Source organism: Mobula hypostoma, chromosome 21, assembly GCF_963921235.1.
Source record: "Mobula hypostoma chromosome 21, sMobHyp1.1, whole genome shotgun sequence".
Taxonomy (NCBI): domain Eukaryota; kingdom Metazoa; phylum Chordata; class Chondrichthyes; order Myliobatiformes; family Myliobatidae; genus Mobula; species Mobula hypostoma.
In genome coordinates this window covers 31,077,702-31,090,496 of record NC_086117.1, presented here as the reverse complement: position 1 = coordinate 31,090,496, position 12,795 = coordinate 31,077,702, and the positions used below count along the sequence as shown (strand labels likewise).

General features: G+C 41.2%; 1 protein-coding gene and 1 pseudogene across 4 annotated transcripts in view; one reads left to right on the top strand and one right to left on the bottom strand.

The window, feature by feature from the left end:
* The window catches only part of LOC134359927 (astrotactin-2-like), a 1,812,737-nt gene that overhangs the window by 1,101,711 nt on the left and 698,231 nt on the right, over positions 1–12,795 (top strand). Inside the window, exon 1 of one of the 4 annotated variants that reach the window (XM_063073792.1) lies at positions 2,629–2,635. The exons of the other annotated variants lie outside the window; for them this stretch is intronic. The gene's annotated coding sequence lies outside the window, so the exon portion shown is untranslated. Of the gene's footprint in view, positions 1–2,628; positions 2,636–12,795 lie in introns of those variants that run through there. 4 annotated transcript variants of the gene reach the window in all.
* Positions 9,384–9,899, bottom strand: LOC134359930 (large ribosomal subunit protein uL5-like; annotated as a pseudogene).

Sequence of the window (12,795 nt, the reverse complement as noted above, 5' to 3'; positions counted from 1 at the left end):
CTGGAATCTTATCCCAGTTATGGAAGGGTATTGAGTAGAGAAGTTAGGATGTTATATTACAGTTGTACCAGGGGCTGATGAGGCAATGTTTGGAATATTGTGTTATGTTTTGGTCACTGTGCTATAGGAAAGGTGAAAAGTGTATAGAGGAAATTTACAAAGATGTTGCCAGGACTTGAGGGACTGAGTTATGGAGGGAGGTTGAGCAGACAAAGACTTTATTCATTGAAGCACAGGAGAATGAGAGATGAATTTATAGAGGTCTATAAGATCACGAGAGGCACAAATAGGGTGAACGTACAGTCTTTTTTCCAGGGTTGGGAAACCAAGAACTTGAGGTAATGTGAGCAGGAGAAATTTACTAGGAGCCTGAGGAGCAACATTTTCACCCAGAGGATGGTCCATACGTGGAATGAACTGCCAGAGAAAGTTGTTCAGGCAGGTACATTAGCAACATTTAAAAGGCACTTGGACACACACATGGATAAGAAAGGGTTTGGAGGAATATGGGAGGGCCAAGCGTGGGCAGGCCTGGGTCAGCGTGGGCTAGATGGGCTGAATGGCCTGTTTCTGTGCTGTAATACTCTATGATAAGAACGAATCTTTTTGAAAGCTCTTATATAATGACAAAGTTTATATTGTCTTGAAACAACACAAGAAGATGCTGGAGGAACTCAGCAGGTCAGGCAGCACCTATGGAGGAAAATGGACAGCTGCCATTTTAGGTCAAGACCTTTCACCAGTCCTAATACTGCCTGAGCACTGAGTACCTCCAGCTCCTTTGTGTACTGCTCCAAAAATTTCAGTGTCTGCAGTCTCTTGTCAAGTTCAGTTCAGTTCAGTTTCCGTTTATTGTCATTTAGAAATGCATGCATTAAAAAATGATACAATGTTCCTCCAGAATGATATCACAAAAAAACACAGGACAAATCAAGACTAAAAGTGACAAAACCACATAATTATAACATATAGTTACAACAGTGCAAAGCAATACCATAATTTGATAAAGAGCAGACCATGGACACGGTAAAAAAAAGTCTCAAAGTCCCGATAGACTCATCATCCCACGCAGGCGGCAGAAGGGAGGAACTCTACCCGCCACGAACCTCCAAGCACCGCCAACTCGCCGATGCAGCACCATTAGAAGCACCCGACCGCAGCGGACTCTGAGTCCGTCGGGAAACTTCAAGCCTCGGACCAGCCCCTCCGACACAACCTCTACGAGCACCATCCTCTGCCAAGCGCTTCGACCCCTCCCCAGCTGCCGACCAACAAGTAAAGCCAAGGACTCGGGGCATTCTCCTCCGGAGGTTCTGAACCACACAGTTGCAGTAGCAGCGAAGCAGGCATTTCAGAAGTTTCACCAGATGTTCCTCTGTGCTCTCTCGTTTGTCTCCATCAAGTCAGGATTGTGCACAGCACCCTACATGACAAATAACAGACATCACCACTGGAGTGGTCGCCGCGAGCTGTGTCGCGCCGCCATCTTCCCACCAATCTTCACAATACAGAATACAGAATTGTGTATTCTGTTGTTGAAACTAATCATGTTATTTTGATGTAATCAGAATGCAATGAAGAGCTAAATGAGTGGAAGTCCCCCAGGGCCACATCCATTCAAGTCAATGTCAACCTATTCACACGTTCACTCTAGGACATCAGCCCAAAGCTGCTGAACTACATTGTACCAAATAATAGAATGGTGGGAATCTGCAAATGTTTGGGACAGTGATATAATAAAGACATAACAAAGAGCTGAATGATGCCCTCTAATGCTGTGACCACAGGTTCAGTCTATTGGCGCTAGGTGCAATAAATTGTGAAATCCATGCAAAGAAAATGTATATACCGGAATGGCATGGAATAGTGAGCCTAAGGTTACAATCAACACTCAGTGGCTGCTTCCAATCTGAATAAACGCATCTGTTAACCAAATATTAACCAAATAGAAATTCAGCACAAGCCCCCAAATCCTCAAGACCTTATACAGGGGCACCATTGAGAGCATCTTGACTGGCTGTATCACTGCCTGATATGGGAACTGCACCAACCTTGTTCACTGGGCACTTCGGAGAGTGGTATGGACAGCCCAGCACATCTGTGGATGTGAACTTCCCTCCATTGAGGACCTTTACAGCAGCAGTTGAATAAAAAAGGCCTGGAAGAACATCGGGGACACCAGTCACCCCAAGCATAAACTGTTAGAGTTGCTTCCACCTGGCAAACAATACCACAGCATTAAAGCCAGGACCAACAGGCTACAGGACATCTTCTTTCTACAAGCCATTAGACTTATAAATTCACATGTCTGTACATTGCGACAAAGTCATAGCTCAAAGATTTTTACTCCTTCACGTTCTGGAAGGGATGTAAGGTTTCAATAAATTCAAATTCAAATATATATTTTTCACTGTCATTGCCGTCTTTTTGTTTTTTGCACTGGCTTTTTATGAATATAAACTTACTTCAAGGGAATTGTAATTTCCTGCAGCAAGAGGAAGGGCAAAAGTAAGAGAGACTGTGTATTTGTTTGGTCCTGTAGGCTGCCACTGACTGCACCAAAACCACTGTTCAGCTGTCAATGTCATTTACATTCAATCTCCATATCAAGGAAGAGGAAGCAGAGCCACAGACAGTAAGTTAATTGTGATTGATTGAATCGTTTTTTTTTATTATTTTCCAGCATCTTCAATTTCTGTGCAAGATGCCTTATAGCATCCAAATAACAAGCCTTGGGAGATTGCTAGGAACAAATCTGATATGAAACATAGGTGAGGACCAAGATCTGCAGAGACAGAACTGCAAGAGTAAAGGGAGATAACTGCATGGTATCTGTTAATATCCTGGAACTCTTCACTCTGGACAACATTCCTCATTTTCATGATTTACTTGCCAGCCTGTAGTGGGTGAATACCCTGATGGTTCAGAGGTCCGTTGCTCAGGCTGATCTGCAAAGAGTTGTGGGGAGAGCCTCACCAATTCTCCATTGCAGCAAAACCTCTGGACCCACAGGAAGATCAGAAAGAATTGTATTCAGTGACATTATGTCTTCATGCAGTAAAATGCATATATTTGTGTGTGTGAAGACAATTCCAGAGAACTCAAGGGTATAAGAAAATTAACAGTGTCTCCATTTTACCCAATAAAACTGATGGATTGTTCTGCCGTGCATAAGTTTTCCAAAACTATATGCATAATGGTTTCATGGAAAGAGGAATGTTACCCAAGATCACCATTAAAGTCCACGCCAGTATTTATTATGTCTGGCATGCTTTTATTCAAGGCTAATTAAAAAGCATTGGTTCCTATTATCTCTTTTGATTTAAATAAAGAAAGAAAACTGAATTGCTCTCTTACCTTGATCTCTATTAGCAAAAAAAAACATATGTTATTGTAATAGGTCCAATCAAATGTCAAAAAAATGTGTAACAGATTACTTTATGGTGATAGAATGTTCATCTCTTTCTTCATTGGGAACTCTTAACCAGTCCTGGCTGTGGACTGAGTATCTGTTCTTTACTTCAAGTGAGGGAGGGCCTTTTATCATCTGATCATCCAGACACTGTGAGATTAACTGTTCTGTTGCAATTATGCTTGGGTGAGTAGAACACTTATATAAATTACTTGAAGATGAAGAACGTTATTCAGATTTTATTAAAGATGGTGACTGTGACAAAGGAAAATAGGTGTTCTGGTGGCTGAGGAGGTTTTTTTTCTAACATCCTCTTACAAATTTGGAACTGGGTAGTATAGAATTCTGAGTTAAGAAGTTACAGGTTCTAACTGGTGGCTTGGACTGATGACCTGGAATAACGCACTAGTATCTTAATGAGGAGACCCTAACAGTAAACAAGTACCAGGGTATCAGCTGCCAAATGTCTTTCCATCTGGTTCAATCACACCAAATGACAGAGGAGAGTACAAAAGATGGCTGAGCTCCTAGAATATCCTTCAGGATCAATGAGGATTTGCTTCTACGCCAGCGCTGTGAGTTCTGAAGTGACAAGATGGACCCAATATGAGACATACTGTACATCTATCATCACATGTAGGCCAGGAGTTGTTTGGTATGCAGATAAATAGTGTGGGAGCTGGTATGACCTTCCACCGCTTAAACTCTCTTCTCTCTAGGAAAATATTCAAAGTTTGCAATGTCATTCTAAAAGCTCCTCTTCACCTCATTTCTTACCGTGGGAAACCATTATAACTTCAGATTCTGGAATCTGAAACAAGACAGAAATATTGGAAGAACTCAGCCCATCGACCTGCATCCTTAGAAGGAGAAAGTAACGCAAGTCTTGGGTCAGGGACCCTTCCACAGAAGTGGGGAAAGGATGGAGAGATGTCATTTTTCAAAGCAGGGAGAATTGGGAGCTATGAAGTGAAAGACAAAAGACTATATGGAGATAGATGAGGTGATAAGTGCACTGGACTGACTTTAACCAGGTGTCTCTTTGAGCTTATGGGGCCATTGCATTTTTTCAAAGATATATTAAAAACATCCCTGAACCTTTTCCCCTATCACCAACTCATCTTCTCCTATGATGGAGATTAGCATGTGTGTCTATTTCAGGAATTGGATGTTGGGCAAGCATCTGACATGACCTGCTCAACAAAGTAACTGAATGCCATTCAAGTATTTGTGCAGAAAGGTGGGAATGGCAGTGGGTACTGATGCTGCTATCTACCCGAATAGTAGATTTGGAGCATTTAGCAGAATCAGAATTTGTTTGCTGGTCCAGTGTGTCGAAGTGTCTGCCGCAGGAAGTCTAAGTCACAGAAGGATATAGGTGGGTCGAGAACACTGCAGCCCAGTAGACTGTGTGTTATGTGCCACCCATGAGAGCTTACTTTACAAACAACCTCTTTCTCAGATGGTTAAAATCTGTGCTGGTAGACTGAAGGCATTTGTGAATTTCATCAATGATGGCTACGTTTGTTGAGAAATGGTTCCAAGATATGGGAAGTAATCAGTATTATCCAGATCTTGTCGTGGATCTTTAACTTTGGAGGACAGTGATGTACAATGATATGTTTGTGGCTATTTAGTTTAAGACTCAATCTCTCTTCTGCTTTATTAACTTGAAGTTAACCAGAAAATCTGCACGCACAAGCACTGTCTGCACACAGCAGCTTGAAGTGTCAATGAAAGTTAAAAGTTCTGCCTTACGACTTGAGCAGATGACAAGAAAAGTACTTCAGTGCTGTGAAGACTTATTGCAGCAAGATGGTTGATGCTAAACAAGTACTAGAGTTTAAGATGCCCATTGTCTTCCCAATTGACAGTTGGGGAATATAGCTTACTATTTTTAGCCCTGATGAACTAAGGCAGATTTCTAATCAGTTGCCATTCAGAGGAAATGTTGAACTAAGGTCTTTTCTGCTTATTTAGATGCATGTAAAATATTCCATGACACTATTCAAAGAAGAGTGGGATGCTATCTCTTATTTTTCTGCTCAACACCACCAAGTTCAAATTGATTTTTTGCTATTTATGGGATTCATGCAAGTTTCTTGCATTGATTGGACTTCAGTTGATTATGAGGCAGTTTGGTGCACAGTCAGGGCTACAATGATGTGTGACAGAAAAGCAAGTGTCTTTATTCTTTACAAATTACACAAAAAATAATTATTTCACTGTGCAGTATTACTATCCAACTTCAAAACAGAGAAGTTTGAGAGGGAGAGATTGTTGTAGCGTGGATGAAATCACCGGAGAGACAGAGTCACTGGTAGATGCAAAGCAGCTTCTTTATTCGACACAACAAGGTACAGCAGGCATCATATGGACGGGGACGCTTTTGGTGGAAGGGTCTGCTAGCCCAGTGTGGGCTCGATATTTATATGCTAAACACATAAGGCAGTCGCTACTTACAAAGTTATAGACAATACATAGACAATGCTTCCTTTTGAAGCTGCATACAAAACATCACACCTTCTGACTTCATCCTTTCCTCCTAACACCAACACGTCTGGGTTGATACAACCACAATACATTTATTTGGTATTTTACATGCTAACATAGAGGACAATTAATATTATAAGGTATAGATTATACTGTCTTCGAAACTACCTGTAAACTTCACACTTCCATCCGCAGCATCTGGCTAGTATCCCGATCTTCACAGCTTTTAGGAAATGCATTGTTGTGAACTCAATCCACAGTACTTTGTCAAACAGAAGGCTGGTGGCCAGAGCCATTTAAGTGTAAATGAATCATCTACCCAAAAACTCACTCTAACAAGATGATAGAGTATGTTCTGTTCATGTGGAAAACATGATCATCAGCATAAATGTATTGCTTTCAATATCTAAGCACATAAATATTACATAGGTGTTTCTTTTAGATTATATTGAAGCTGAAGGATGTAGGAGAGATGTTCAAGATTAAGTTTTAATGCAATTTACTCAGATTGGTGAAACTAGTACAACAAATGGAGACACAGACTAAAGATGCTGGAATCTGAAGGGGAAGAAAAACGAACAAATTGCTGGAGAAGTTCAGCAGATCAGAAAGTATTTGTGGAAGAAATGGATGGCCAACATTTTGGATCAAGACCCTTCATTTGGGCCCAAAATGTCAACTGTGCATTTCCCTCCTCAGATGTGTCATGTCCCACCATTGGTGGTAATGTTGAGCATGATACGAAACGGGAAATTAGAAACACCTTCAGCAAAGATTTTAACTGTGATGGTGACTTCAATCTATATGTAGCTTGGAATTACCATATTAGCAATCAAGCTATGTTAAATGATGTACAATGAATGAGAAAGAGTTTATTAATTATCTGGCAGATAATGACCATTTCAGGAAAGTGTGATTATACGATGAATGATGAAGGTATCTTCCCAATAATAATAGGATTGTATAGCATCAGCATGGATTTATGAAAGTGTTGACAAACCTATTACAGTATACAAAGTTCAAAGTATATTTATTATCATAGCATGTAAATGTTATACAACCTTGAGATGTGTCTCCTTACAGGCAGCCACAAGCCCTGAAACCCAAAAAAACCCATTAAAAAACAAACACCCAATGTGCAGAGAGAGAAAATAAAACACAAATCGTGCAAATAATAAAAGCAAGCAACAGCATGCAGAATGAAAGTGAGGCCATAGACACGAAGCCTGGAGCAGACAGAGCAGGCCCACAGCCTCAGTCTCAGTTTATCACACAGAAGAGCAAAACATCACGGAGCTCACAAACACAAAGCCCCGGGCAGCTGGAGCAGGCCCACAGCGTCAGCCTTAGTGCAACGAAGAGCGGAGCAAACATCGCAGAGCTGCAAGCAGAACAAGCCCGACCCTCATCTCCGGTCCCAATACCCTGCCTTTTCAATGCGTCCGGCCTGGCATTTAAATCGTCCAAACAACGGATCGTTCCTCACTCTAAGATCCGGCTCCCTGTCGCATCGATACACTTTGGGACTAGATCCGGCCGTCATGTTCTGGCCCGTACATGACCTTTCCAAATCAGCCCGGCATTTAGATTGATTGGACCTCACTCTCAGTTTAGGTGGATGGGCTCCAAAACTCCTCCGCTTCAACTTTTCTCCACTCCAACCAAACCAAATCTCAACCATGTCTCATCCTCTTCTCCTCGAACATGCCTTGACCTCACTCCGACTTTGCATTGCACCCACACATCTCGATCTTCGAGTCAGCGTCGCCTTCACTCACCTCTTCATTGTTTATGGTGAACGTCTATTAATTTTTTACAGAAAAAGTGTTATTAATAAAATATTTTGTTTTATTTCTTGCTTTGGGAACTGCCAGTAAGTTATCGCTCATCTTCAGAAGCGCCATCTTAAAGCATCTTGAAGCTGTAACCAGTGTGAAAAAACTTAAGGATAATGCAATAGATGTGGTACATTTGGGTTTTGATAAAGTGTCTCATGGGTGGTTATGAAACTGAATCAGAACACCTCAAACTCGGAGTAATACAGTGGCATAGATTGTGATTTGGATAATAAACCGAAAGCAGGAAATGAGATTCAATGAGTCATTTTTAGTTTGTAAGTTTGACAGTAATAGATGTGCCAGTGATCACCACAGGCGAACCAACTGTCTACATCTCAATCAATGATAAGGATATGTCATTTTTGATATATCCAGATTTTCTGATGATAGGAGGCTGGGTGGTGATGGGGCTTGTGAGAAAGATATAGAGAAGCTTCAGGGAGAGTGAATGTGTATGCACATGGCAGATGGAATATACTGTGGAAAAATGTGAAGTGATCCCCTTTGGTTGAAAAATTGGAAAAGGAGCAGATTTCTTTCAATAGTGGGACATTTGCAAGTCTTTGTTGGGACCCAGGGAACATGAATTATTAAAAATTTACAAGCAGGTTCAGCAAGTAATTAGGAAAGCAAATAGTATGTTGGCCTTTATTGCAAAAGGATTTGCATACAAGAGTCTAATTGCAATTATATATGCCCCAGGCAATTATTATGCCCAAACCTCATCTCCTAATCTAAGGAAGGATATACAGTACTTTACTTTAATTGAAGGAAATACAACATAGAATTACAAGCTTGTTTCTTGTAGTAGGGATTTGTTTCTCTTTTGAGCAGAGGTTAGCAGGCAGAGTTTATACCCTATGGAGATTAGAAGAATGAGGTGATCTCATTGAAGCATACCAATTTTTCATTGGGTTGGCAGGCTGTATTCCCGGAGTCACAGTCCCAAAATAAAGAATCAGTCATTCAGGACTGTGGTAAGAAGGGATTTCTTCACCCAGAAGCTTGTGAATCTGTAGAATTGTGTACCAACAGGGTTGTGAAGCTCATTTGTCTAATATATTCAGTATGCATTAATAACTTCATCGATGATAAGATCATCAAGTGAGTGCGATTTTATAGCAGGTGAAATTAAAATAACAAGTCAGCCACAATCCCATTGAATGGTGGACTGAGAGGGGCGAAATGCTCTACTCCTGATTGTAAGATGCATCTTTATTATTGACTCATGTTTTAGTTTTAATCATTCAACACTTAATATAGTTTTGCATTGCTGTGTGGAGACTATCTTGTGCATTTAAAAGTCATGCAGTATGTATTTGACAAAAGTATTCTGCTCCACTGCCCTCTTTTGCATTGCTAGATCAGACATTGCCATACAAGGTGTAACTAAGGGAACCACTTATACTGGGGATAATATTATAAAAGATTATATTTTTCCCTCAGCCACATTGAACCAATGGATGAGAGTAGGGGAAGACAATTATGGCTGCATACCTTTAAATATTTAAAGGTCCATGGAGGAAAAAGTATAGGAGTGGATCTGATTGAATACCTGATGACAGGTACAATGGACCAAATGATCCCATTTTTTTTAACAGTTAGTTTATCTCTACTGCAGGTTTCACACACTCTTCAAATTATTTTCCAGGCAGGAGGATACCATTGTACTTCTGCTGAAATCACCTCATCGTTTTATCTTTGGTAATTTTATGCTTTGCACCAATGCATCCTCTGACATTTTTTTTATCAGAAGTTACCAGGCCATCCCATGACCACATAGAAGTCCAAACCGTGAATTCCGATGCTTTGGTGCCTACATCAATGTGTTCCTGGATCCAAAAGCCGAAGTTCTCCATGTTACCAAAGATGCTCTTCCTCAATTCATACTCCCGCACCTTCAGACCCTTCTCTAAAATTTCTTCAGCTTTGGCCCCACGAATCATGCAGTAAGCAGCAAGCATCTTGTTTTCCCAAATGCCGAAGAACTGCACTGTGTAGCAAGCTTTTGAAAACACTGGGGTCTGGCCAGTGTGTTGTTCCAGTTCTTTAGCACCTCTGGTGAGTCTATCACCAGATTCACCAACGCAAATGTTCAGACATAGTTTCCTAATATGGAATTCACGCAAACGGTTTTCCTTCTTTTCCATCGCCATTGCTGAAGTACCTCAGCTGCTGTCATTTCCTGATGTTACACCTTCAAACAAGCTTTGCTATACACAGCTGGCATTGCACTGAAAAAGCTTTAATAAATATCCTAATTTGCATTTCAAAGTGAAGTCATCCGCAAAGCTGCTCAATTGACACAAATTAACTTATCAAGGTTTTGTTTTTTTTTATATAAGAATATCCTTTTTAGTACTTCCTTTTCATAAGTAAACTGTCAGCTTTAGGATCCCAGGTTATTATGGTCTCTGTTCCTCAGTTCCCCTGAGGGTGCATAGTTGTTGAACTCTAGTAACCTAGTAAAGAACTGTGAGTAACTTTATGTGCAGGTGTAATCCTTATTTTAATCCCCTCCTCAGGTACAGGCTGACTTATATTTCCCTAATTAGTATGGTCCCAAATGTAAATAGACATTAACAGCTGCATAGAATTGCACCACTATGAAAGATATTGCTGTACACATGAGCCTCTTATATTAGCTTGTTAACTGTTGCTACACGCTGGGTATTACTGATTCTCAGAGCAGTAGTCAGTTTCCATGGATAAGCCCTCAATTTCTATATATACAGTACCTGTGCTTATTAAAATAGCATTTTAGACAAGAATAACATCCAAGTAGCATTTGTGGAGTGGCCAATCAGCGATTGGAAGTTTAAGAAGATGTAGCCTATACAAGATTGCCAGTTCAGTACATAAGGCATCGATTTGCAGCAGTTTGGTGTTTGAACAGTAGCCAATCAGCAATTGGGATTGATTAGGAAGAACAAATAAAAGTAAGGCAGGGGCAAACGGAGCAGCCATTGTTGGAGTGGACAGTGTTAGAGTGGTTATTTGAACCTTTAGGTCTTTGAGGCTTCAGGGTGGAGAGGCTTGAGTGAGAGAACATGAAAAATCTGTAGGTAGATCTTTTTCCTGAGTTTATTTATTGTTTCTATCTTTATATTTGCACAGTTAGAATGGTAGGGATGGCAGGCAGGAAAGCTGAATGCTCCTCCTCTGGGATGTGTGAAGGCAAGGAAATCTCCAGTGACCGTGACAACTCCACCTACAAGGAGATCATCCAGCTGCAGCTTCTAACACTCTGCGTTAGGAAGTTAGAGCTGGAACTGGACGAACTCCAGATCATTTGGGAGGCTGAGGGGGTGTTAGATATAGAAAGGTAGTTACACCCAAATGGCATAACACAGGAGACTGGAAGGGGAAAGTGGTTAAACAGCCAATAAAGAGTACCCCTGCGGCCAACCCCCTCAGCAACAGGTATACCTCTTTCGATACTGTTGGGGGAGATGACCAAGCAGAGGAAAGTCACAGCAATCAGGTCTCTGGCACTGAGTCTGACTCAGAAGGGAAGGAGGGAGAAGAGGCAAACTGTGGTGATTGGGTAAGGGGAACAGAAAGGAGGTTCTGTGGACGAGAACGAGATTCCTGAATGGTATGTTGCCTCCCAGGTGCCAGGACTCAGGATATCTCAGATCAAGTCGTCCGCATGCTTTAGTGGGAGGGTGAGCAGCCAGAGGTCATGGTCCGTATAGATACCATTGATATTTATGTAGGAAGAGTGATGAGTTTCTGCAAAGTGAGTTCAGGGAGCTAGGTGCCAAGTTAAAGGACAGCGCCTTCAGGGTTGTGATCTCAGAATTGCTACCCATGCCACGTACTAGTGAGGCCAGAAATTGGAAGATTATACAGTTTAATACATGGCTAAAGAGATGGTGTAGGAAAGAGGGTGTAATATTTTTGGATTATTGGGCTCTCTTTCAGGGAAGTTATGATATGTGCAGAAGGGACAGTTTTCACCTGAACTGGAGGAGTACTAATATCCTATGGGAAGGGTTTGCTAGTGCTGCACAGGGGTGGGATCCAGACTTCCAGAACAGGTAGTTGAGAGATTGTGGAGTCAGATGTTGTTAAGACCTCAGACAAAGTCAGGAATCAAAAGGTTGAGCATGGTGCGACCAGTGTCCTGAGCTGTGTACATTTCAATGCAAGAAGTATTGTAAGAAAGGCACATGAGCTCAGAGCATGGACCAACACATAGAATTGTGATATTGTAGCCATTAGTGAGATTTGGTTGCAGGAGGGGCAGGATTGTTAGCTCAATATTGCCAGGTTCTGTTGTTTTAGATGCAACAGAACAGGAGGGATTAAAGGAGGAGTAGTGACATTACTAGTCAGGGAAATGTCATGGCGGTGCTCAGTCGGGACAGACTGGAGAACTCATTTGGTGAGGTGTTATGGTTGGAACTGAGGAATAAGAACGGTATAACCATGTTAATGGGGTTATATTACAGACCACGCAAAAGTCTGCGGGATTTAGAGGAGTTATTTTGGAGAGAGATCACAGACTGCTGCAAGAAACATGAGGTTGTTATAGTACCTTATTTTAACTTTCCACATATTGTTTGAGACTCCCATACTGTAAAAGTCTAGATGGGATAGAGTTTGTCAAATGTGTTCAGGAAAAATTTCTTAATCAGTATGTAGAAGACCCAAAGAGATAGTGTGTACTATTAGAGAATGTGACAGGGCAGGTGACAAAAGTTTGTGTAGGGGAACACATTGCATCTAGTGATCAAAACGCCATAACTTCAAAGTAAATATGGAGAAAGGTAGGTCCAGTTAGCCGGATGAGATTCTTTATTGGATAAATGTCAATTTTGATGGTATCAGAAAGGCTCTGGCAAATGTGGATTGGGACAGGCTGTTTTCTGGCAAAGGTGTACTTGGTAAGTGAGAGGCCTTCAAAAGTGAAATTTTGAAAGTAAAATGCTTAGATATGCCTGTCAGAATAAAAGATGAAGATAATAGGTTTAGGGAATCTTGGTTTTCAAGCGATATCGAGGCTCTGGTTTAAGGGAAAAAAAGGGAGGGTATCGTAGGTATAAG